This window comes from Mustelus asterias, chromosome 2 (genome assembly GCF_964213995.1).
Source record: "Mustelus asterias chromosome 2, sMusAst1.hap1.1, whole genome shotgun sequence".
Classification (NCBI taxonomy): domain Eukaryota; kingdom Metazoa; phylum Chordata; class Chondrichthyes; order Carcharhiniformes; family Triakidae; genus Mustelus; species Mustelus asterias.
Window position 1 is genome coordinate 3,595,278 of NC_135802.1, and position 22,284 is coordinate 3,617,561.

At 48.2% G+C, this 22,284-nt stretch overlaps 1 protein-coding gene across 1 annotated transcript in view; it reads right to left on the minus strand.

The window, feature by feature from the left end:
- LOC144504332 (uncharacterized) overlaps nucleotides 1-22,284 on the minus strand; it is a 107,465-nt gene that overhangs the window by 47,395 nt on the left and 37,786 nt on the right. The window lies entirely within an intron of this gene.

Consider the following 22,284-nt stretch of genomic DNA (forward strand, 5'->3'; position numbering starts at 1 on the left):
CATGTTCATAGCTCCTTGAAAGTGGAGACACAGGTGGACAGAGCGGTGAAGAAGGCATTCAGCATGCTTGGTTTCATTGGTCAGAACATTGAATACAGGAATTGGGACGTCTTGTTGAAGTTGTACAAGACACTGGTAAGGCCACACTTGGAATACTGTGTGCAATTCTGGTCACCCTATTATAGAAAGGATATTATTAAACTAGAAAGGGTGCAGAAAAGATTTACTAGGATGCTACTGGGACTTGATGTTTTGAGTTATAAGGAGGGATATGGGCCAAATGCGGGCAATTGGGACTAGCATTGGGGTTTTAAAAAAAAGCGGCATGGACAGGTTGGGCTGAAGGGCCTGTTTCCATGCCGTAAAGCTCTATGATTCCATGACTATGACTCTATGGTCCTGATGGAATGCATCCCAGGGTACTAAAAGAGATGGCGGGAGAAATAGCAAATGCACTCGCGGTAATTTATCAAAATTCGCTGGACTCTGGGGTGGTTCCCGCAGATTGGAAAACAGCAAATGTGACGCCACTGTTTAAAAAAGGAGGTAGACAAAAGGCGGGTAACTATAGGCCGGTTCGCTTAACTTCTGTAATAGGGGAAATGCTTGAATCTATCATCAAGGAAGAAATAGCGAGACATCTGGATATAAATTGTCCCATTGGTCAGACGCAGCATGGGTTCATGAAGGGCAGGTCATGTTTGACTAATTTGGTGGAATTCTTTGAGAACATTACATGTGCAGTGGACAATGGGGAACCTGTGGATGTGGTGTATCTGGATTTCCAGAAGGCATTTGACAAGGTGACGAACAAAAGACTGCTACATAAGATAAAGGTGCACGGTGTTACGGGTAATGTATTAGCATGGGTAGAGGATTGGTTAACTAACAGAAAGCAAAGAGTGGGGATAAATGGGTGTTTTTCTGGCGATCAGTGACTAGTGGTGTGCCTCAGGGATCAGTGTTGGGACCGCAATTGTTTACAATTTACACAGATGATTTGGAGTTGGGGACCACGTGCAGTGTGTCAAAATTCGCGGATGACACTAAGATGGGTGGAAGAACAAAGTGTGCAGAGGACGCTGAAAGTCTGCAAAGGGACATAGATAGTCTAAGTGAGTGGGCGAGGGTCTGGCAGATGGAGTACAATTTTGGTGAATGTGAGGTCATCCATTTTGGTAGGAATAACAGCAAAATGGAATATTATTTAAATGGTAAAAAATTGCAGCATGCTGCTGTGCAGAGGGACCTGGGTGTCCTTGTGCAGGAATCTCAAGGAGTTGGTTTGCAGGTGCAGCAGGTAATTAAGAAGGCAAATGGAATTTTGTCCTTCATTGCTAGAGGGATGGAGTTTAAAAACAGCGAGGTTATGTTGCAGCTGTATAAGGTGCTGGTGAGGCCACACCTGGAGTACTGTGTACAGTTTTGGTCTTAATTGAGAAAGGATATACTGGCACTGGAGGGGGTGCAGAAGAGATTCACTAAGTTGATTCTGGAGTTGAGAGGGTTGGCTTGGGAGATAACAGTTACAGCAGTGTGACTCAGGTAGATAACGGTTAGGGCAGTGTGACTCAGGTAGATAAAGGTTAGGGCAGTGTGACTCAGGTAGATAACGGTAAGGGCAGTGTGAATCAGGTAGATAACGGTTACAGCAGTGTGAATCAGGTAGATAACGGTTACAGCAGTGTGAATCAGGTAGATAACGGTTAGGGCAGTGTGACTCAGGTAGATAACGGTTACGGCAGTGTGGCTCAGGTAGATAACGGTTACGGCAGTGTGAATCAGGTAGATAACGGTTACGGCAGTGTGACTCAGGTAGATAACGGTAACGGCAGTGTGACTCAGGTAGATAGCGGTTAGGGCAGTGTGACTCAGGTAGATAACGGTTACGGCAGTGTGAATCAGGTAGATAGCGGTTAGGGCAGTGTGAATCAGGTAGATAACGGTTACGGCAGTGTGACTCAGGTAGATAACGGTTACGGCAGTGTGAATCAGGTAGATAACGGTTACGGCAGTGTGAATCAGGTAGATAACGGTTAGGGCAGTGTGACTCAGGTAGATAACGGTTAGGGCAGTGTGACTCAGGTAGATAACGGTTAGGGCAGTGTGACTCAGGTAGATAACGGTTACGGCAGTGTGAATCAGGTAGATAACGGTTACGGCAGTGTGAATCAGGTAGATAACAGTTACGGCAGTGTGACTCAGGTAGATAACGGTTAGGGCAGTGTGACTCAGGTAGATAACGGTTACGGCAGTGTGACTCAGGTAGATAACGGTTACGGCAGTGTGAATCAGGTAGATAGCGGTTAGGGCAGTGTGAATCAGGTAGATAACGGTTAGGGCAGTGTGACTCAGGTAGATAACGGTTAGGGCAGTGTGAATCAGGTAGATAACGGTTAGGGCAGTGTCACTCAGGTAGATAATGGTTACGGCAGTGTGAATCAGGTAGATAACGGTTAGGGCAGTGTGACTCAGGTAGATAACGGTTAGGGCAGTGTGACTCAGGTAGATAACGGTTAGGGCAGTGTGAATCAGGTAGATAACGGTTAGGGCAGTGTCACTCAGGTAGATAATGGTTACGGCAGTGTGAATCAGGTAGATAACGGTTAGGGCAGTGTGAATCAGGTAGATAACGGTGAGGGCAGTGTGAATCAGGTAGATAATGGTTAGGGCAGTGTGAATCAGGTAGATAATGGTTACGGCAGTGTGAATCAGGTAGATAACGGTTAGGGCAGTGTCACTCAGGTAGATAATGGTTACGGCAGTGTGAATCAGGTAGATAACGGTTAGGGCAGTGTGAATCAGGTAGATAACGGTGAGGGCAGTGTGAATCAGGTAGATAACGGTTAGGGCAGTGTGAATCAGGTAGATAATGGTTACGGCAGTGTGAATCAGGTAGATAACGGTTAGGGCAGTGTGACTCAGGTAGATAACGGTTACGGCAGTGTGACTCAGGTAGATAACGGTTAGGGCAGTGTGAATCAGGTAGATAACAGTTAGGGCAGTGTGAATCAGGTAGATAACGGTTACGGCAGTGTGAATCAGGTAGATAATGGTTACGGCAGTGTGAATCAGGTAGATAATGGTTACGGCAGTGTGACTCAGGTAGATAACGGTTAGGGCAGTGTGAATCAGGTAGATAACGGTTACGGCAGTGTGACTCAGGTAGATAACGGTTAGGGCAGTGTGAATCAGGTAGATAACGGTTAGGGCAGTGTCACTCAGGTAGATAACGGTTACGGCAGTGTGAATAAGGTAGATAACGGTTACGGCAGTGTGAATCAGGTAGATAACGGTTACGGCAGTGTGACTCAGGTTGATAACGGTTACGGCAGTGTGACTCAGGTTGATAACGGTTAGGGCAGTGTGACTCAGGTAGATAACGGTTACGGCAGTGTGAATCAGGTAGATAACGGTTAGGGCAGTGTGAATCAGGTAGATAACGGTTACGGCAGTGTGAATCAGGTAGATAACGGTTAGGGCAGTGTGACTCAGGTAGATAACGGTTAGGGCAGTGTGACTCAGGTAGATAACGGTGAGGGCAGTGTGAATCAGGTAGATAACGGTTAGGGCAGTGTGAATCAGGTAGATAACGGTTAGGGCAGTGTGAATCAGGTAGATAACGGTAAGGGCAGTGTGAATCAGGTAGATAACGGTTACGGCAGTGTGACTCAGGTAGATAACGGTTAGGGCAGTGTGAATCAGGTAGATAACGGTTACGGCAGTGTGAATCAGGTAGATAACGGTGAGGGCAGTGTGAATCAGGTAGATAACGGTTACGGCAGTGTGACTCAGGTAGATAACGGTTACGGCAGTGTGAATCAGGTAGATAACGGTTACGGCAGTGTGAATCAGGTAGATAACGGTTACGGCAGTGTGAATCAGGTAGATAACGGTTACGGCAGTGTGAATCAGGTAGATAACGGTTACGGCAGTGTGACTCAGGTAGATAACGGTTAGGGCAGTGTGAATCAGGTAGATAACAGTTAGGGCAGTGTGAATCAGGTAGATAACGGTTACGGCAGTGTGAATCAGGTAGATAACGGTTACGGCAGTGTGAATCAGGTAGATAACGGTTACGGCAGTGTGACTCAGGTAGATAACGGTAAGGGCAGTGTGACTCAGGTAGATAACGGTTAGGGCAGTGTGAATCAGGTAGATAACAGTTAGGGCAGTGTGAATCAGGTAGATAACGGTTACGGCAGTGTGACTCAGGTAGATAACGGTTACGGCAGTGTGAATCAGGTAGATAACGGTTACGGCAGTGTGACTCAGGTAGATAACGGTAAGGGCAGTGTGACGCAGGTAGATAACGGTTAGGGCAGTGTGACTCAGGTAGATAACGGTTACGGCAGTGTGACTCAGGTAGATAACGGTTAGGGCAGTGTGACTCAGGTAGATAACGGTTACGGCAGTGTGACTCAGGTAGATAACGGTTACGGCAGTGTGAATCAGGTAGATAACGGTTACGGCAGTGTGACTCAGGTAGATAACGGTTACGGCAGTGTGACTCAGGTAGATAACGGTTAGGGCAGTGTGACTCAGGTAGATAACGGTTACGGCAGTGTGACTCAGGTAGATAACGGTTAGGGCAGTGTGACTCAGGTAGATAACGGTTACGGCAGTGTGACTCAGGTAGATAACGGTTAGGGCAGTGTGAATCAGGTAGATAACGGTTACGGCAGTGTGACTCAGGTAGATAACGGTTACGGCAGTGTGAATCAGGTAGATAACGGTTAGGGCAGTGTGACTCAGGTAGATAACGGTTACGGCAGTGTGACTCAGGTAGATAACGGTTACGGCAGTGTGAATCAGGTAGATAACGGTTAGGGCAGTGTGACTCAGGTAGATAACGGTAAGGGCAGTGTGACTCAGGTAGATAACGGTTACGGCAGTGTGACTCAGGTAGATAACGGTTAGGGCAGTGTGACTCAGGTAGATAACGGTTACGGCAGTGTGACTCAGGTAGATAACGGTTAGGGCAGTGTGAATCAGGTAGATAACGGTTACGGCAGTGTGACTCAGGTAGATAACGGTTACGGCAGTGTGACTCAGGTAGATAACGGTTACGGCAGTGTGAATCAGGTAGATAACGGTTACGGCAGTGTGACTCAGGTAGATAACGGTTACGGCAGTGTGACTCAGGTAGATAACGGTTACGGCAGTGTGACTCAGGTAGATAACGGTTAGGGCAGTGTGAATCAGGTAGATAACGGTTACAGCAGTGTGAATCAGGTAGATAACGGTTAGGGCAGTGTGAATCAGGTAGATAACGGTTACGGCAGTGTGACTCAGGTAGATAACGGTTACGGCAGTGTGACTCAGGTAGATAACGGTTACGGCAGTGTGACTCAGGTAGATAACGGTTACGGCAGTGTGACTCAGGTAGATAACGGTTAGGGCAGTGTGACTCAGGTAGATAACGGTTACGGCAGTGTGACTCAGGTAGATAACGGTTAGGGCAGTGTGACTCAGGTAGATAACGGTTACGGCAGTGTGACTCAGGTAGATAACGGTTAGGGCAGTGTGAATCAGGTAGATAACGGTTACGGCAGTGTGACTCAGGTAGATAACGGTTACGGCAGTGTGAATCAGGTAGATAACGGTTACGGCAGTGTGAATCAGGTAGATAACGGTAAGGGCAGTGTGACTCAGGTAGATAACGGTTACGGCAGTGTGACTCAGGTAGATAACGGTTAGGGCAGTGTGACTCAGGTAGATAACGGTTACGGCAGTGTGAATCAGGTAGATAACGGTTACGGCAGTGTGAATCAGGTAGATAACGGTAAGGGCAGTGTGAATCAGGTAGATAACGGTTACGGCAGTGTGACTCAGGTAGATAACGGTTAGGGCAGTGTGACTCAGGTAGATAACGGTTACGGCAGTGTGACTCAGGTAGATAACGGTTAGGGCAGTGTGAATCAGGTAGATAACGGTTACGGCAGTGTGACTCAGGTAGATAACGGTTACGGCAGTGTGACTCAGGTAGATAACGGTTACGGCAGTGTGAATCAGGTAGATAACGGTTACGGCAGTGTGACTCAGGTAGATAACGGTTACGGCAGTGTGACTCAGGTAGATAACGGTTACGGCAGTGTGACTCAGGTAGATAACGGTTAGGGCAGTGTGAATCAGGTAGATAACGGTTACGGCAGTGTGAATCAGGTAGATAACGGTTAGGGCAGTGTGAATCAGGTAGATAACGGTTACGGCAGTGTGACTCAGGTAGATAACGGTTAGGGCAGTGTGAATCAGGTAGATAACGGTTAGGGCAGTGTGACTCAGGTAGATAACGGTTAGGGCAGTGTGAATCAGGTAGATAACGGTTACGGCAGTGTGAATCCGGTAGATAACGGTTACGGCAGTGTGACCCAGGTAGATAACGGTTACGGCAGTGTGAATCCGGTAGATAACGGTGAGGGCAGTGTGAATCAGGTAGATAACGGTTAGGGCAGTGTGAATCAGGTAGATAACGGTTACGGCAGTGTGACTCAGGTAGATAGCGGTTAGGGCAGTGTGACTCAGGTAGATAACGGTTAGGGCAGTGTGAATCCGGTAGATAACGGTTACGGCAGTGTGACTCAGGTAGATAACGGTTAGGGCAGTGTGACTCAGTTAGATAACGGTTACAGCAGTGTGAATCAGGTAGATAACGGTTAGGGCAGTGTGAATCAGGTAGATAACGGTGAGGGCAGTGTGAATCAGGTAGATAACGGTAAGGGCAGTGTGACTCAGGTAGATAACGGTTACGGCAGTGTGACTCAGGTAGATAACGGTTACGGCAGTGTGAATCAGGTAGATAACGGTTACGGCAGTGTGAATCAGGTAGATAACGGTTAGGGCAGTGTGACTCAGGTAGATAACGGTTAGGGCAGTGTGAATCAGGTAGATAACGGTTACGGCAGTGTGACTCAGGTAGATAACGGTTACGGCAGTGTGAATCAGGTAGATAACGGTTACGGCAGTGTGACTCAGGTAGATAACGGTTAGGGCAGTGTGACTCAGGTAGATAACGGTTAGGGCAGTGTGAATCCGGTAGATAACGGTTACGGCAGTGTGACTCAGGTAGATAACGGTTAGGGCAGTGTGACTCAGTTAGATAACGGTTAGGGCAGTGTGACTCAGGTAGATAACGGTTAGGGCAGTGTGACTCAGGTAGATAACGGTTACGGCAGTGTGACTCAGGTAGATAACGGTTAGGGCAGTGTGACTCAGGTAGATAACGGTTACGGCAGTGTGAATCAGGTAGATAACGGTTACGGCAGTGTGAATCAGGTAGATAACGGTTACGGCAGTGTGAATCAGGTAGATAACGGTAAGGGCAGTGTGACTCAGGTAGATAACGGTTAGGGCAGTGTGACTCAGGTAGATAACGGTTACGGCAGTGTGACTCAGGTAGATAACGGTTAGGGCAGTGTGAATCAGGTAGATAACGGTTACGGCAGTGTGACTCAGGTAGATAACGGTTACGGCAGTGTGAATCAGGTAGATAACGGTAAGGGCAGTGTGACTCAGGTAGATAACGGTTACGGCAGTGTGAATCAGGTAGATAACGGTTAGGGCAGTGTGAATCAGGTAGATAACGGTTAGGGCAGTGTGACTCAGGTAGATAACGGTTACGGCAGTGTGACTCAGGTAGATAACGGTAAGGGCAGTGTGACTCAGGTAGATAATGGTTACGGCAGTGTGACTCAGGTAGATAACGGTTACGGCAGTGTGACTCAGGTAGATAACGGTTACGGCAGTGTGAATCAGGTAGATAACGGTTACGGCAGTGTGACTCAGGTAGATAACGGTAAGGGCAGTGTGACTCAGGTAGATAACGGTTACGGCAGTGTGACTCAGGTAGATAACGGTTACGGCAGTGTGACTCAGGTAGATAACGGTTACGGCAGTGTGAATCAGGTAGATAACGGTTACGGCAGTGTGACTCAGGTAGATAACGGTTAGGGCAGTGTGACTCAGGTAGATAACGGTTAGGGCAGTGTGAATCAGGTAGATAACGGTTACGGCAGTGTGACTCAGGTAGATAACGGTTACGGCAGTGTGACTCAGGTAGATAACGGTTACGGCAGTGTGAATCAGGTAGATAACGGTTACGGCAGTGTGACTCAGGTAGATAACGGTTACGGCAGTGTGACTCAGGTAGATAACGGTTAGGGCAGTGTGAATCAGGTAGATAACGGTTACGGCAGTGTGAATCAGGTAGATAACGGTTAGGGCAGTGTGACTCAGGTAGATAACGGTTACGGCAGTGTGACTCAGGTAGATAACGGTTAGGGCAGTGTGAATCAGGTAGATAACGGTAAGGGCAGTGTGAATCAGGTAGATAACGGTTACGGCAGTGTGAATCAGGTAGATAACGGTAAGGGCAGTGTGACTCAGGTAGATAACGGTTACGGCAGTGTGAATCAGGTAGATAACGGTTAGGGCAGTGTGACTCAGGTAGATAACGGTAAGGGCAGTGTGACTCAGGTAGATAACGGTTACGGCAGTGTGACTCAGGTAGATAACGGTTAGGGCAGTGTGACTCAGGTAGATAACGGTTAGGGCAGTGTGACTCAGGTAGATAACGGTTAGGGCAGTGTGACTCAGGTAGATAACGGTTAGGGCAGTGTGACTCAGGTAGATAACGGTAAGGGCAGTGTGAATCAGGTAGATAACGGTTACAGCAGTGTGAATCAGGTAGATAACGGTTACAGCAGTGTGAATCAGGTAGATAACGGTTAGGGCAGTGTGACTCAGGTAGATAACGGTTACGGCAGTGTGGCTCAGGTAGATAACGGTTACGGCAGTGTGAATCAGGTAGATAACGGTTACGGCAGTGTGACTCAGGTAGATAACGGTAACGGCAGTGTGACTCAGGTAGATAGCGGTTAGGGCAGTGTGACTCAGGTAGATAACGGTTACGGCAGTGTGAATCAGGTAGATAGCGGTTAGGGCAGTGTGAATCAGGTAGATAACGGTTACGGCAGTGTGACTCAGGTAGATAACGGTTACGGCAGTGTGAATCAGGTAGATAACGGTTACGGCAGTGTGAATCAGGTAGATAACGGTTAGGGCAGTGTGACTCAGGTAGATAACGGTTAGGGCAGTGTGACTCAGGTAGATAACGGTTAGGGCAGTGTGACTCAGGTAGATAACGGTTACGGCAGTGTGAATCAGGTAGATAACGGTTACGGCAGTGTGAATCAGGTAGATAACAGTTACGGCAGTGTGACTCAGGTAGATAACGGTTAGGGCAGTGTGACTCAGGTAGATAACGGTTACGGCAGTGTGACTCAGGTAGATAACGGTTACGGCAGTGTGAATCAGGTAGATAGCGGTTAGGGCAGTGTGAATCAGGTAGATAACGGTTAGGGCAGTGTGACTCAGGTAGATAACGGTTAGGGCAGTGTGAATCAGGTAGATAACGGTTAGGGCAGTGTCACTCAGGTAGATAATGGTTACGGCAGTGTGAATCAGGTAGATAACGGTTAGGGCAGTGTGACTCAGGTAGATAACGGTTAGGGCAGTGTGACTCAGGTAGATAACGGTTAGGGCAGTGTGAATCAGGTAGATAACGGTTAGGGCAGTGTCACTCAGGTAGATAATGGTTACGGCAGTGTGAATCAGGTAGATAACGGTTAGGGCAGTGTGAATCAGGTAGATAACGGTGAGGGCAGTGTGAATCAGGTAGATAATGGTTAGGGCAGTGTGAATCAGGTAGATAATGGTTACGGCAGTGTGAATCAGGTAGATAACGGTTAGGGCAGTGTCACTCAGGTAGATAATGGTTACGGCAGTGTGAATCAGGTAGATAACGGTTAGGGCAGTGTGAATCAGGTAGATAACGGTGAGGGCAGTGTGAATCAGGTAGATAACGGTTAGGGCAGTGTGAATCAGGTAGATAATGGTTACGGCAGTGTGAATCAGGTAGATAACGGTTAGGGCAGTGTGACTCAGGTAGATAACGGTTACGGCAGTGTGACTCAGGTAGATAACGGTTAGGGCAGTGTGAATCAGGTAGATAACAGTTAGGGCAGTGTGAATCAGGTAGATAACGGTTACGGCAGTGTGAATCAGGTAGATAATGGTTACGGCAGTGTGAATCAGGTAGATAATGGTTACGGCAGTGTGACTCAGGTAGATAACGGTTAGGGCAGTGTGAATCAGGTAGATAACGGTTACGGCAGTGTGACTCAGGTAGATAACGGTTAGGGCAGTGTGAATCAGGTAGATAACGGTTAGGGCAGTGTCACTCAGGTAGATAACGGTTACGGCAGTGTGAATAAGGTAGATAACGGTTACGGCAGTGTGAATCAGGTAGATAACGGTTACGGCAGTGTGACTCAGGTTGATAACGGTTACGGCAGTGTGACTCAGGTTGATAACGGTTAGGGCAGTGTGACTCAGGTAGATAACGGTTACGGCAGTGTGAATCAGGTAGATAACGGTTAGGGCAGTGTGAATCAGGTAGATAACGGTTACGGCAGTGTGAATCAGGTAGATAACGGTTAGGGCAGTGTGACTCAGGTAGATAACGGTTAGGGCAGTGTGACTCAGGTAGATAACGGTGAGGGCAGTGTGAATCAGGTAGATAACGGTTAGGGCAGTGTGAATCAGGTAGATAACGGTTAGGGCAGTGTGAATCAGGTAGATAACGGTAAGGGCAGTGTGAATCAGGTAGATAACGGTTACGGCAGTGTGACTCAGGTAGATAACGGTTAGGGCAGTGTGAATCAGGTAGATAACGGTTACGGCAGTGTGAATCAGGTAGATAACGGTGAGGGCAGTGTGAATCAGGTAGATAACGGTTACGGCAGTGTGACTCAGGTAGATAACGGTTACGGCAGTGTGAATCAGGTAGATAACGGTTACGGCAGTGTGAATCAGGTAGATAACGGTTACGGCAGTGTGAATCAGGTAGATAACGGTTACGGCAGTGTGAATCAGGTAGATAACGGTTACGGCAGTGTGACTCAGGTAGATAACGGTTAGGGCAGTGTGAATCAGGTAGATAACAGTTAGGGCAGTGTGAATCAGGTAGATAACGGTTACGGCAGTGTGAATCAGGTAGATAACGGTTACGGCAGTGTGAATCAGGTAGATAACGGTTACGGCAGTGTGACTCAGGTAGATAACGGTAAGGGCAGTGTGACTCAGGTAGATAACGGTTAGGGCAGTGTGAATCAGGTAGATAACAGTTAGGGCAGTGTGAATCAGGTAGATAACGGTTACGGCAGTGTGACTCAGGTAGATAACGGTTACGGCAGTGTGAATCAGGTAGATAACGGTTACGGCAGTGTGACTCAGGTAGATAACGGTAAGGGCAGTGTGACGCAGGTAGATAACGGTTAGGGCAGTGTGACTCAGGTAGATAACGGTTACGGCAGTGTGACTCAGGTAGATAACGGTTAGGGCAGTGTGACTCAGGTAGATAACGGTTACGGCAGTGTGACTCAGGTAGATAACGGTTACGGCAGTGTGAATCAGGTAGATAACGGTTACGGCAGTGTGACTCAGGTAGATAACGGTTACGGCAGTGTGACTCAGGTAGATAACGGTTAGGGCAGTGTGACTCAGGTAGATAACGGTTACGGCAGTGTGACTCAGGTAGATAACGGTTAGGGCAGTGTGACTCAGGTAGATAACGGTTACGGCAGTGTGACTCAGGTAGATAACGGTTAGGGCAGTGTGAATCAGGTAGATAACGGTTACGGCAGTGTGACTCAGGTAGATAACGGTTACGGCAGTGTGAATCAGGTAGATAACGGTTAGGGCAGTGTGACTCAGGTAGATAACGGTTACGGCAGTGTGACTCAGGTAGATAACGGTTACGGCAGTGTGAATCAGGTAGATAACGGTTAGGGCAGTGTGACTCAGGTAGATAACGGTAAGGGCAGTGTGACTCAGGTAGATAACGGTTACGGCAGTGTGACTCAGGTAGATAACGGTTAGGGCAGTGTGACTCAGGTAGATAACGGTTACGGCAGTGTGACTCAGGTAGATAACGGTTAGGGCAGTGTGAATCAGGTAGATAACGGTTACGGCAGTGTGACTCAGGTAGATAACGGTTACGGCAGTGTGACTCAGGTAGATAACGGTTACGGCAGTGTGAATCAGGTAGATAACGGTTACGGCAGTGTGACTCAGGTAGATAACGGTTACGGCAGTGTGACTCAGGTAGATAACGGTTACGGCAGTGTGACTCAGGTAGATAACGGTTAGGGCAGTGTGAATCAGGTAGATAACGGTTACAGCAGTGTGAATCAGGTAGATAACGGTTAGGGCAGTGTGAATCAGGTAGATAACGGTTACGGCAGTGTGACTCAGGTAGATAACGGTTACGGCAGTGTGACTCAGGTAGATAACGGTTACGGCAGTGTGACTCAGGTAGATAACGGTTACGGCAGTGTGACTCAGGTAGATAACGGTTAGGGCAGTGTGACTCAGGTAGATAACGGTTACGGCAGTGTGACTCAGGTAGATAACGGTTAGGGCAGTGTGACTCAGGTAGATAACGGTTACGGCAGTGTGACTCAGGTAGATAACGGTTAGGGCAGTGTGAATCAGGTAGATAACGGTTACGGCAGTGTGACTCAGGTAGATAACGGTTACGGCAGTGTGAATCAGGTAGATAACGGTTACGGCAGTGTGAATCAGGTAGATAACGGTAAGGGCAGTGTGACTCAGGTAGATAACGGTTACGGCAGTGTGACTCAGGTAGATAACGGTTAGGGCAGTGTGACTCAGGTAGATAACGGTTACGGCAGTGTGAATCAGGTAGATAACGGTTACGGCAGTGTGAATCAGGTAGATAACGGTAAGGGCAGTGTGAATCAGGTAGATAACGGTTACGGCAGTGTGACTCAGGTAGATAACGGTTAGGGCAGTGTGACTCAGGTAGATAACGGTTACGGCAGTGTGACTCAGGTAGATAACGGTTAGGGCAGTGTGAATCAGGTAGATAACGGTTACGGCAGTGTGACTCAGGTAGATAACGGTTACGGCAGTGTGACTCAGGTAGATAACGGTTACGGCAGTGTGAATCAGGTAGATAACGGTTACGGCAGTGTGACTCAGGTAGATAACGGTTACGGCAGTGTGACTCAGGTAGATAACGGTTACGGCAGTGTGACTCAGGTAGATAACGGTTAGGGCAGTGTGAATCAGGTAGATAACGGTTACGGCAGTGTGAATCAGGTAGATAACGGTTAGGGCAGTGTGAATCAGGTAGATAACGGTTACGGCAGTGTGACTCAGGTAGATAACGGTTAGGGCAGTGTGAATCAGGTAGATAACGGTTAGGGCAGTGTGACTCAGGTAGATAACGGTTAGGGCAGTGTGAATCAGGTAGATAACGGTTACGGCAGTGTGAATCCGGTAGATAACGGTTACGGCAGTGTGACCCAGGTAGATAACGGTTACGGCAGTGTGAATCCGGTAGATAACGGTGAGGGCAGTGTGAATCAGGTAGATAACGGTTAGGGCAGTGTGAATCAGGTAGATAACGGTTACGGCAGTGTGACTCAGGTAGATAGCGGTTAGGGCAGTGTGACTCAGGTAGATAACGGTTAGGGCAGTGTGAATCCGGTAGATAACGGTTACGGCAGTGTGACTCAGGTAGATAACGGTTAGGGCAGTGTGACTCAGTTAGATAACGGTTACAGCAGTGTGAATCAGGTAGATAACGGTTAGGGCAGTGTGAATCAGGTAGATAACGGTGAGGGCAGTGTGAATCAGGTAGATAACGGTAAGGGCAGTGTGACTCAGGTAGATAACGGTTACGGCAGTGTGACTCAGGTAGATAACGGTTACGGCAGTGTGAATCAGGTAGATAACGGTTACGGCAGTGTGAATCAGGTAGATAACGGTTAGGGCAGTGTGACTCAGGTAGATAACGGTTAGGGCAGTGTGAATCAGGTAGATAACGGTTACGGCAGTGTGACTCAGGTAGATAACGGTTACGGCAGTGTGAATCAGGTAGATAACGGTTACGGCAGTGTGACTCAGGTAGATAACGGTTAGGGCAGTGTGACTCAGGTAGATAACGGTTAGGGCAGTGTGAATCCGGTAGATAACGGTTACGGCAGTGTGACTCAGGTAGATAACGGTTAGGGCAGTGTGACTCAGTTAGATAACGGTTAGGGCAGTGTGACTCAGGTAGATAACGGTTAGGGCAGTGTGACTCAGGTAGATAACGGTTACGGCAGTGTGACTCAGGTAGATAACGGTTAGGGCAGTGTGACTCAGGTAGATAACGGTTACGGCAGTGTGAATCAGGTAGATAACGGTTACGGCAGTGTGAATCAGGTAGATAACGGTTACGGCAGTGTGAATCAGGTAGATAACGGTAAGGGCAGTGTGACTCAGGTAGATAACGGTTAGGGCAGTGTGACTCAGGTAGATAACGGTTACGGCAGTGTGACTCAGGTAGATAACGGTTAGGGCAGTGTGAATCAGGTAGATAACGGTTACGGCAGTGTGACTCAGGTAGATAACGGTTACGGCAGTGTGAATCAGGTAGATAACGGTAAGGGCAGTGTGACTCAGGTAGATAACGGTTACGGCAGTGTGAATCAGGTAGATAACGGTTAGGGCAGTGTGAATCAGGTAGATAACGGTTAGGGCAGTGTGACTCAGGTAGATAACGGTTACGGCAGTGTGACTCAGGTAGATAACGGTAAGGGCAGTGTGACTCAGGTAGATAATGGTTACGGCAGTGTGACTCAGGTAGATAACGGTTACGGCAGTGTGACTCAGGTAGATAACGGTTACGGCAGTGTGAATCAGGTAGATAACGGTTACGGCAGTGTGACTCAGGTAGATAACGGTAAGGGCAGTGTGACTCAGGTAGATAACGGTTACGGCAGTGTGACTCAGGTAGATAACGGTTACGGCAGTGTGACTCAGGTAGATAACGGTTACGGCAGTGTGAATCAGGTAGATAACGGTTACGGCAGTGTGACTCAGGTAGATAACGGTTAGGGCAGTGTGACTCAGGTAGATAACGGTTAGGGCAGTGTGAATCAGGTAGATAACGGTTACGGCAGTGTGACTCAGGTAGATAACGGTTACGGCAGTGTGACTCAGGTAGATAACGGTTACGGCAGTGTGAATCAGGTAGATAACGGTTACGGCAGTGTGACTCAGGTAGATAACGGTTACGGCAGTGTGACTCAGGTAGATAACGGTTAGGGCAGTGTGAATCAGGTAGATAACGGTTACGGCAGTGTGAATCAGGTAGATAACGGTTAGGGCAGTGTGACTCAGGTAGATAACGGTTACGGCAGTGTGACTCAGGTAGATAACGGTTAGGGCAGTGTGAATCAGGTAGATAACGGTAAGGGCAGTGTGAATCAGGTAGATAACGGTTACGGCAGTGTGAATCAGGTAGATAACGGTAAGGGCAGTGTGACTCAGGTAGATAACGGTTACGGCAGTGTGAATCAGGTAGATAACGGTTAGGGCAGTGTGACTCAGGTAGATAACGGTAAGGGCAGTGTGACTCAGGTAGATAACGGTTACGGCAGTGTGACTCAGGTAGATAACGGTTAGGGCAGTGTGACTCAGGTAGATAACGGTTAGGGCAGTGTGACTCAGGTAGATAACGGTTAGGGCAGTGTGACTCAGGTAGATAACGGTTAGGGCAGTGTGACTCAGGTAGATAACGGTTAGGGCAGTGTGACTCAGGTAGATAACGGTTACGGCAGTGTGAATCAGGTAGATAACGGTTACGGCAGTGTGACTCAGGTAGATAACGGTTAGGGCAGTGTGAATCAGGTAGATAACGGTTAGGGCAGTGTGACTCAGGTAGATAACGGTTAGGGCAGTGTGACTCAGGTAGATAACGGTGAGGGCAGTGTGAATCAGGTAGATAACGGTTAGGGCAGTGTGAATCAGGTAGATAACGGTTAGGGCAGTGTGAATCAGGTAGATAACGGTAAGGGCAGTGTGAATCAGGTAGATAACGGTTACGGCAGTGTGACTCAGGTAGATAACGGTTAGGGCAGTGTGAATCAGGTAGATAACGGTTACGGCAGTGTGAATCAGGTAGATAACGGTGAGGGCAGTGTGAATCAGGTAGATAACGGTTACGGCAGTGTGACTCAGGTAGATAACGGTTACGGCAGTGTGAATCAGGTAGATAACGGTTACGGCAGTGTGAATCAGGTAGATAACGGTTACGGCAGTGTGAATCAGGTAGATAACGGTTACGGCAGTGTGAATCAGGTAGATAACGGTTACGGCAGTGTGACTCAGGTAGATAACGGTTAGGGCAGTGTGAATCAGGTAGATAACAGTTAGGGCAGTGTGAATCAGGTAGATAACGGTTACGGCAGTGTGAATCAGGTAGATAACGGTTACGGCAGTGTGAATCAGGTAGATAACGGTTACGGCAGTGTGACTCAGGTAGATAACGGTAAGGGCAGTGTGACTCAGGTAGATAACGGTTAGGGCAGTGTGAATCAGGTAGATAACAGTTAGGGCAGTGTGAATCAGGTAGATAACGGTTACGGCAGTGTGACTCAGGTAGATAACGGTTACGGCAGTGTGAATCAGGTAGATAACGGTTACGGCAGTGTGACTCAGGTAGATAACGGTAAGGGCAGTGTGACGCAGGTAGATAACGGTTAGGGCAGTGTGACTCAGGTAGATAACGGTTACGGCAGTGTGACTCAGGTAGATAACGGTTAGGGCAGTGTGACTCAGGTAGATAACGGTTACGGCAGTGTGACTCAGGTAGATAACGGTTACGGCAGTGTGAATCAGGTAGATAACGGTTACGGCAGTGTGACTCAGGTAGATAACGGTTACGGCAGTGTGACTCAGGTAGATAACGGTTAGGGCAGTGTGACTCAGGTAGATAACGGTTACGGCAGTGTGACTCAGGTAGATAACGGTTAGGGCAGTGTGACTCAGGTAGATAACGGTTACGGCAGTGTGACTCAGGTAGATAACGGTTAGGGCAGTGTGAATCAGGTAGATAACGGTTACGGCAGTGTGACTCAGGTAGATAACGGTTACGGCAGTGTGAATCAGGTAGATAACGGTTAGGGCAGTGTGACTCAGGTAGATAACGGTTACGGCAGTGTGACTCAGGTAGATAACGGTTACGGCAGTGTGAATCAGGTAGATAACGGTTAGGGCAGTGTGACTCAGGTAGATAACGGTAAGGGCAGTGTGACTCAGGTAGATAACGGTTACGGCAGTGTGACTCAGGTAGATAACGGTTAGGGCAGTGTGACTCAGGTAGATAACGGTTACGGCAGTGTGACTCAGGTAGATAACGGTTAGGGCAGTGTGAATCAGGTAGATAACGGTTACGGCAGTGTGACTCAGGTAGATAACGGTTACGGCAGTGTGACTCAGGTAGATAACGGTTACGGCAGTGTGAATCAGGTAGATAACGGTTACGGCAGTGTGACTCAGGTAGATAACGGTTACGGCAGTGTGACTCAGGTAGATAACGGTTACGGCAGTGTGACTCAGGTAGATAACGGTTAGGGCAGTGTGAATCAGGTAGATAACGGTTACAGCAGTGTGAATCAGGTAGATAACGGTTAGGGCAGTGTGAATCAGGTAGATAACGGTTACGGCAGTGTGACTCAGGTAGATAACGGTTACGGCAGTGTGACTCAGGTAGATAACGGTTACGGCAGTGTGACTCAGGTAGATAACGGTTACGGCAGTGTGACTCAGGTAGATAACGGTTAGGGCAGTGTGACTCAGGTAGATAACGGTTACGGCAGTGTGACTCAGGTAGATAACGGTTAGGGCAGTGTGACTCAGGTAGATAACGGTTACGGCAGTGTGACTCAGGTAGATAACGGTTAGGGCAGTGTGACTCAGGTAGATAACGGTTAGGGCAGTGTGAATCAGGTAGATAACGGTTACGGCAGTGTGACTCAGGTAGATAACGGTTACGGCAGTGTGAATCAGGTAGATAACGGTAAGGGCAGTGTGACTCAGGTAGATAACGGTTACGGCAGTGTGACTCAGGTAGATAACGGTTAGGGCAGTGTGACTCAGGTAGATAACGGTTACGGCAGTGTGAATCAGGTAGATAACGGTTACGGCAGTGTGAATCAGGTAGATAACGGTAAGGGCAGTGTGAATCAGGTAGATAACGGTTACGGCAGTGTGACTCAGGTAGATAACGGTTAGGGCAGTGTGACTCAGGTAGATAACGGTTACGGCAGTGTGACTCAGGTAGATAACGGTTAGGGCAGTGTGAATCAGGTAGATAACGGTTACGGCAGTGTGACTCAGGTAGATAACGGTTACGGCAGTGTGACTCAGGTAGATAACGGTTACGGCAGTGTGAATCAGGTAGATAACGGTTACGGCAGTGTGACTCAGGTAGATAACGGTTACGGCAGTGTGACTCAGGTAGATAACGGTTACGGCAGTGTGACTCAGGTAGATAACGGTTAGGGCAGTGTGAATCAGGTAGATAACGGTTACGGCAGTGTGAATCAGGTAGATAACGGTTAGGGCAGTGTGAATCAGGTAGATAACGGTTACGGCAGTGTGACTCAGGTAGATAACGGTTAGGGCAGTGTGAATCAGGTAGATAACGGTTAGGGCAGTGTGACTCAGGTAGATAACGGTTAGGGCAGTGTGAATCAGGTAGATAACGGTTACGGCAGTGTGAATCCGGTAGATAACGGTTACGGCAGTGTGACCCAGGTAGATAACGGTTACGGCAGTGTGAATCCGGTAGATAACGGTGAGGGCAGTGTGAATCAGGTAGATAACGGTTAGGGCAGTGTGAATCAGGTAGATAACGGTTACGGCAGTGTGACTCAGGTAGATAGCGGTTAGGGCAGTGTGACTCAGGTAGATAACGGTTAGGGCAGTGTGAATCCGGTAGATAACGGTTACGGCAGTGTGACTCAGGTAGATAACGGTTAGGGCAGTGTGACTCAGTTAGATAACGGTTACAGCAGTGTGAATCAGGTAGATAACGGTTAGGGCAGTGTGAATCAGGTAGATAACGGTGAGGGCAGTGTGAATCAGGTAGATAACGGTAAGGGCAGTGTGACTCAGGTAGATAACGGTTACGGCAGTGTGACTCAGGTAGATAACGGTTACGGCAGTGTGAATCAGGTAGATAACGGTTACGGCAGTGTGAATCAGGTAGATAACGGTTAGGGCAGTGTGACTCAGGTAGATAACGGTTAGGGCAGTGTGAATCAGGTAGATAACGGTTACGGCAGTGTGACTCAGGTAGATAACGGTTACGGCAGTGTGACCCAGGTAGATAACGGTTAGGGCAGTGTGAATCAGGTAGATAACGGTTAGGGCAGTGTGAATCAGGTAGATAACGGTTACGGCAGTGTGACTCAGGTAGATAACGGTAAGGGCAGTGTGACTCAGGTAGATAACGGTTACGGCAGTGTGACTCAGGTAGATAACGGTTAGGGCAGTGTGACTCAGGTAGATAACGGTTACGGCAGTGTGAATCAGGTAGATAACGGTTACGGCAGTGTGAATCAGGTAGATAACGGTTACGGCAGTGTGAATCAGGTAGATAACGGTAAGGGCAGTGTGACTCAGGTAGATAACGGTTAGGGCAGTGTGACTCAGGTAGATAACGGTTACGGCAGTGTGACTCAGGTAGATAACGGTTAGGGCAGTGTGAATCAGGTAGATAACGGTTACGGCAGTGTGACTCAGGTAGATAACGGTTACGGCAGTGTGAATCAGGTAGATAACGGTAAGGGCAGTGTGACTCAGGTAGATAACGGTTACGGCAGTGTGAATCAGGTAGATAACGGTTAGGGCAGTGTGAATCAGGTAGATAACGGTTAGGGCAGTGTGACTCAGGTAGATAACGGTTACGGCAGTGTGACTCAGGTAGATAACGGTAAGGGCAGTGTGACTCAGGTAGATAACGGTTACGGCAGTGTGACTCAGGTAGATAACGGTTACGGCAGTGTGACTCAGGTAGATAACGGTTACGGCAGTGTGAATCAGGTAGATAACGGTTACGGCAGTGTGACTCAGGTAGATAACGGTAAGGGCAGTGTGACTCAGGTAGATAACGGTTACGGCAGTGTGACTCAGGTAGATAACGGTTACGGCAGTGTGACTCAGGTAGATAACGGTTACGGCAGTGTGAATCAGGTAGATAACGGTTACGGCAGTGTGACTCAGGTAGATAACGGTTAGGGCAGTGTGACTCAGGTAGATAACGGTTAGGGCAGTGTGAATCAGGTAGATAACGGTTACGGCAGTGTGACTCAGGTAGATAACGGTTACGGCAGTGTGACTCAGGTAGATAACGGTTACGGCAGTGTGAATCAGGTAGATAACGGTTACGGCAGTGTGACTCAGGTAGATAACGGTTACGGCAGTGTGACTCAGGTAGATAACGGTTAGGGCAGTGTGAATCAGGTAGATAACGGTTACGGCAGTGTGAATCAGGTAGATAACGGTTAGGGCAGTGTGACTCAGGTAGATAACGGTTACGGCAGTGTGACTCAGGTAGATAACGGTTACGGCAGTGTGACTCAGGTAGATAACGGTTACGGCAGTGTGACTCAGGTAGATAACGGTTAGGGCAGTGTGAATCAGGTAGATAACGGTAAGGGCAGTGTGAATCAGGTAGATAACGGTTAGGGCAGTGTGAATCAGGTAGATAACGGTTAGGGCAGTGTGACTCAGGTAGATAACGGTTACGGCAGTGTGAATCAGGTAGATAACGGTAAGGGCAGTGTGACTCAGGTAGATAACGGTTACGGCAGTGTGAATCAGGTAGATAACGGTTAGGGCAGTGTGACTCAGGTAGATAACGGTAAGGGCAGTGTGACTCAGGTAGATAACGGTTACGGCAGTGTGACTCAGGTAGATAACGGTTAGGGCAGTGTGACTCAGGTAGATAACGGTTAGGGCAGTGTGACTCAGGTAGATAACGGTTAGGGCAGTGTGACTCAGGTAGATAACGGTTAGGGCAGTGTGACTCAGGTAGATAACGGTTAGGGCAGTGTGACTCAGGTAGATAACGGTTACGGCAGTGTGAATCAGGTAGATAACGGTTACGGCAGTGTGACACAGGTAGATAACGGTTAGGGCAGTGTGAATCAGGTAGATAACGGTTAGGGCAGTGTGACTCAGGTAGATAACGGTTAGGGCAGTGTGAATCAGGTAGATAACGGTTACGGCAGTGTGACTCAGGTAGATAACGGTTAGGGCAGTGTGAATCAGGTAGATAACGGTTAGGGCAGTGTGACTCAGGTAGATAACGGTTACGGCAGTGTGACTCAGGTAGATAGCGGTTAGGGCAGTGTGACTCAGGTAGATAACGGTTAGGGCAGTGTGAATCAGGTAGATAACGGTTACGGCAGTGTGACACAGGTAGATAACGGTTACGGCAGTGTGAATCAGGTAGATAACGGTTACGGCAGTGTGACACAGGTAGATAACGGTTAGGGCAGTGTGAATCAGGTAGATAACGGTTAGGGCAGTGTGACTCAGGTAGATAACGGTTACGGCAGTGTGACTCAGGTAGATAACGGTTAGGGCAGTGTGACTCAGGTAGATAACGGTTACGGCAGTGTGACTCAGGTAGATAACGGTTAGGGCAGTGTGAATCAGGTAGATAACGGTTACGGCAGTGTGACTCAGGTAGATAACGGTTACGGCAGTGTGACTCAGGTAGATAACGGTTACGGCAGTGTGAATCAGGTAGATAACGGTTACGGCAGTGTGACTCAGGTAGATAACGGTTACGGCAGTGTGACTCAGGTAGATAACGGTTACGGCAGTGTGAATCAGGTAGATAACGGTTAGGGCAGTGTGACTCAGGTAGATAACGGTTAGGGCAGTGTGAATCAGGTAGATAACGGTTACGGCAGTGTGAATCAGGTAGATAACGGTTAGGGCAGTGTGAATCAGGTAGATAACGGTTACGGCAGTGTGACTCAGGTAGATAACGGTTAGGGCAGTGTGAATCAGGTAGATAACGGTGAGGGCAGTGTGACTCAGGTAGATAACGGTTAGGGCAGTGTGACTCAGGTAGATAACGGTTACGGCAGTGTGACTCAGGTAGATAACGGTTAGGGCAGTGTGAATCAGGTAGATAACGGTTACGGCAGTGTGAATCAGGTAGATAATGGTTACGGCAGTGTGACTCAGGTAGATAACGGTTAGGGCAGTGTGAATCAGGTAGATAACGGTTAGGGCAGTGTGAATCCGGTAGATAACGGTTAGGGCAGTGTGAATCAGGTAGATAATGGTTACGGCAGTGTGAATCCGGTAGATAACGGTTAGGGCAGTGTGAATCAGGTAGATAAT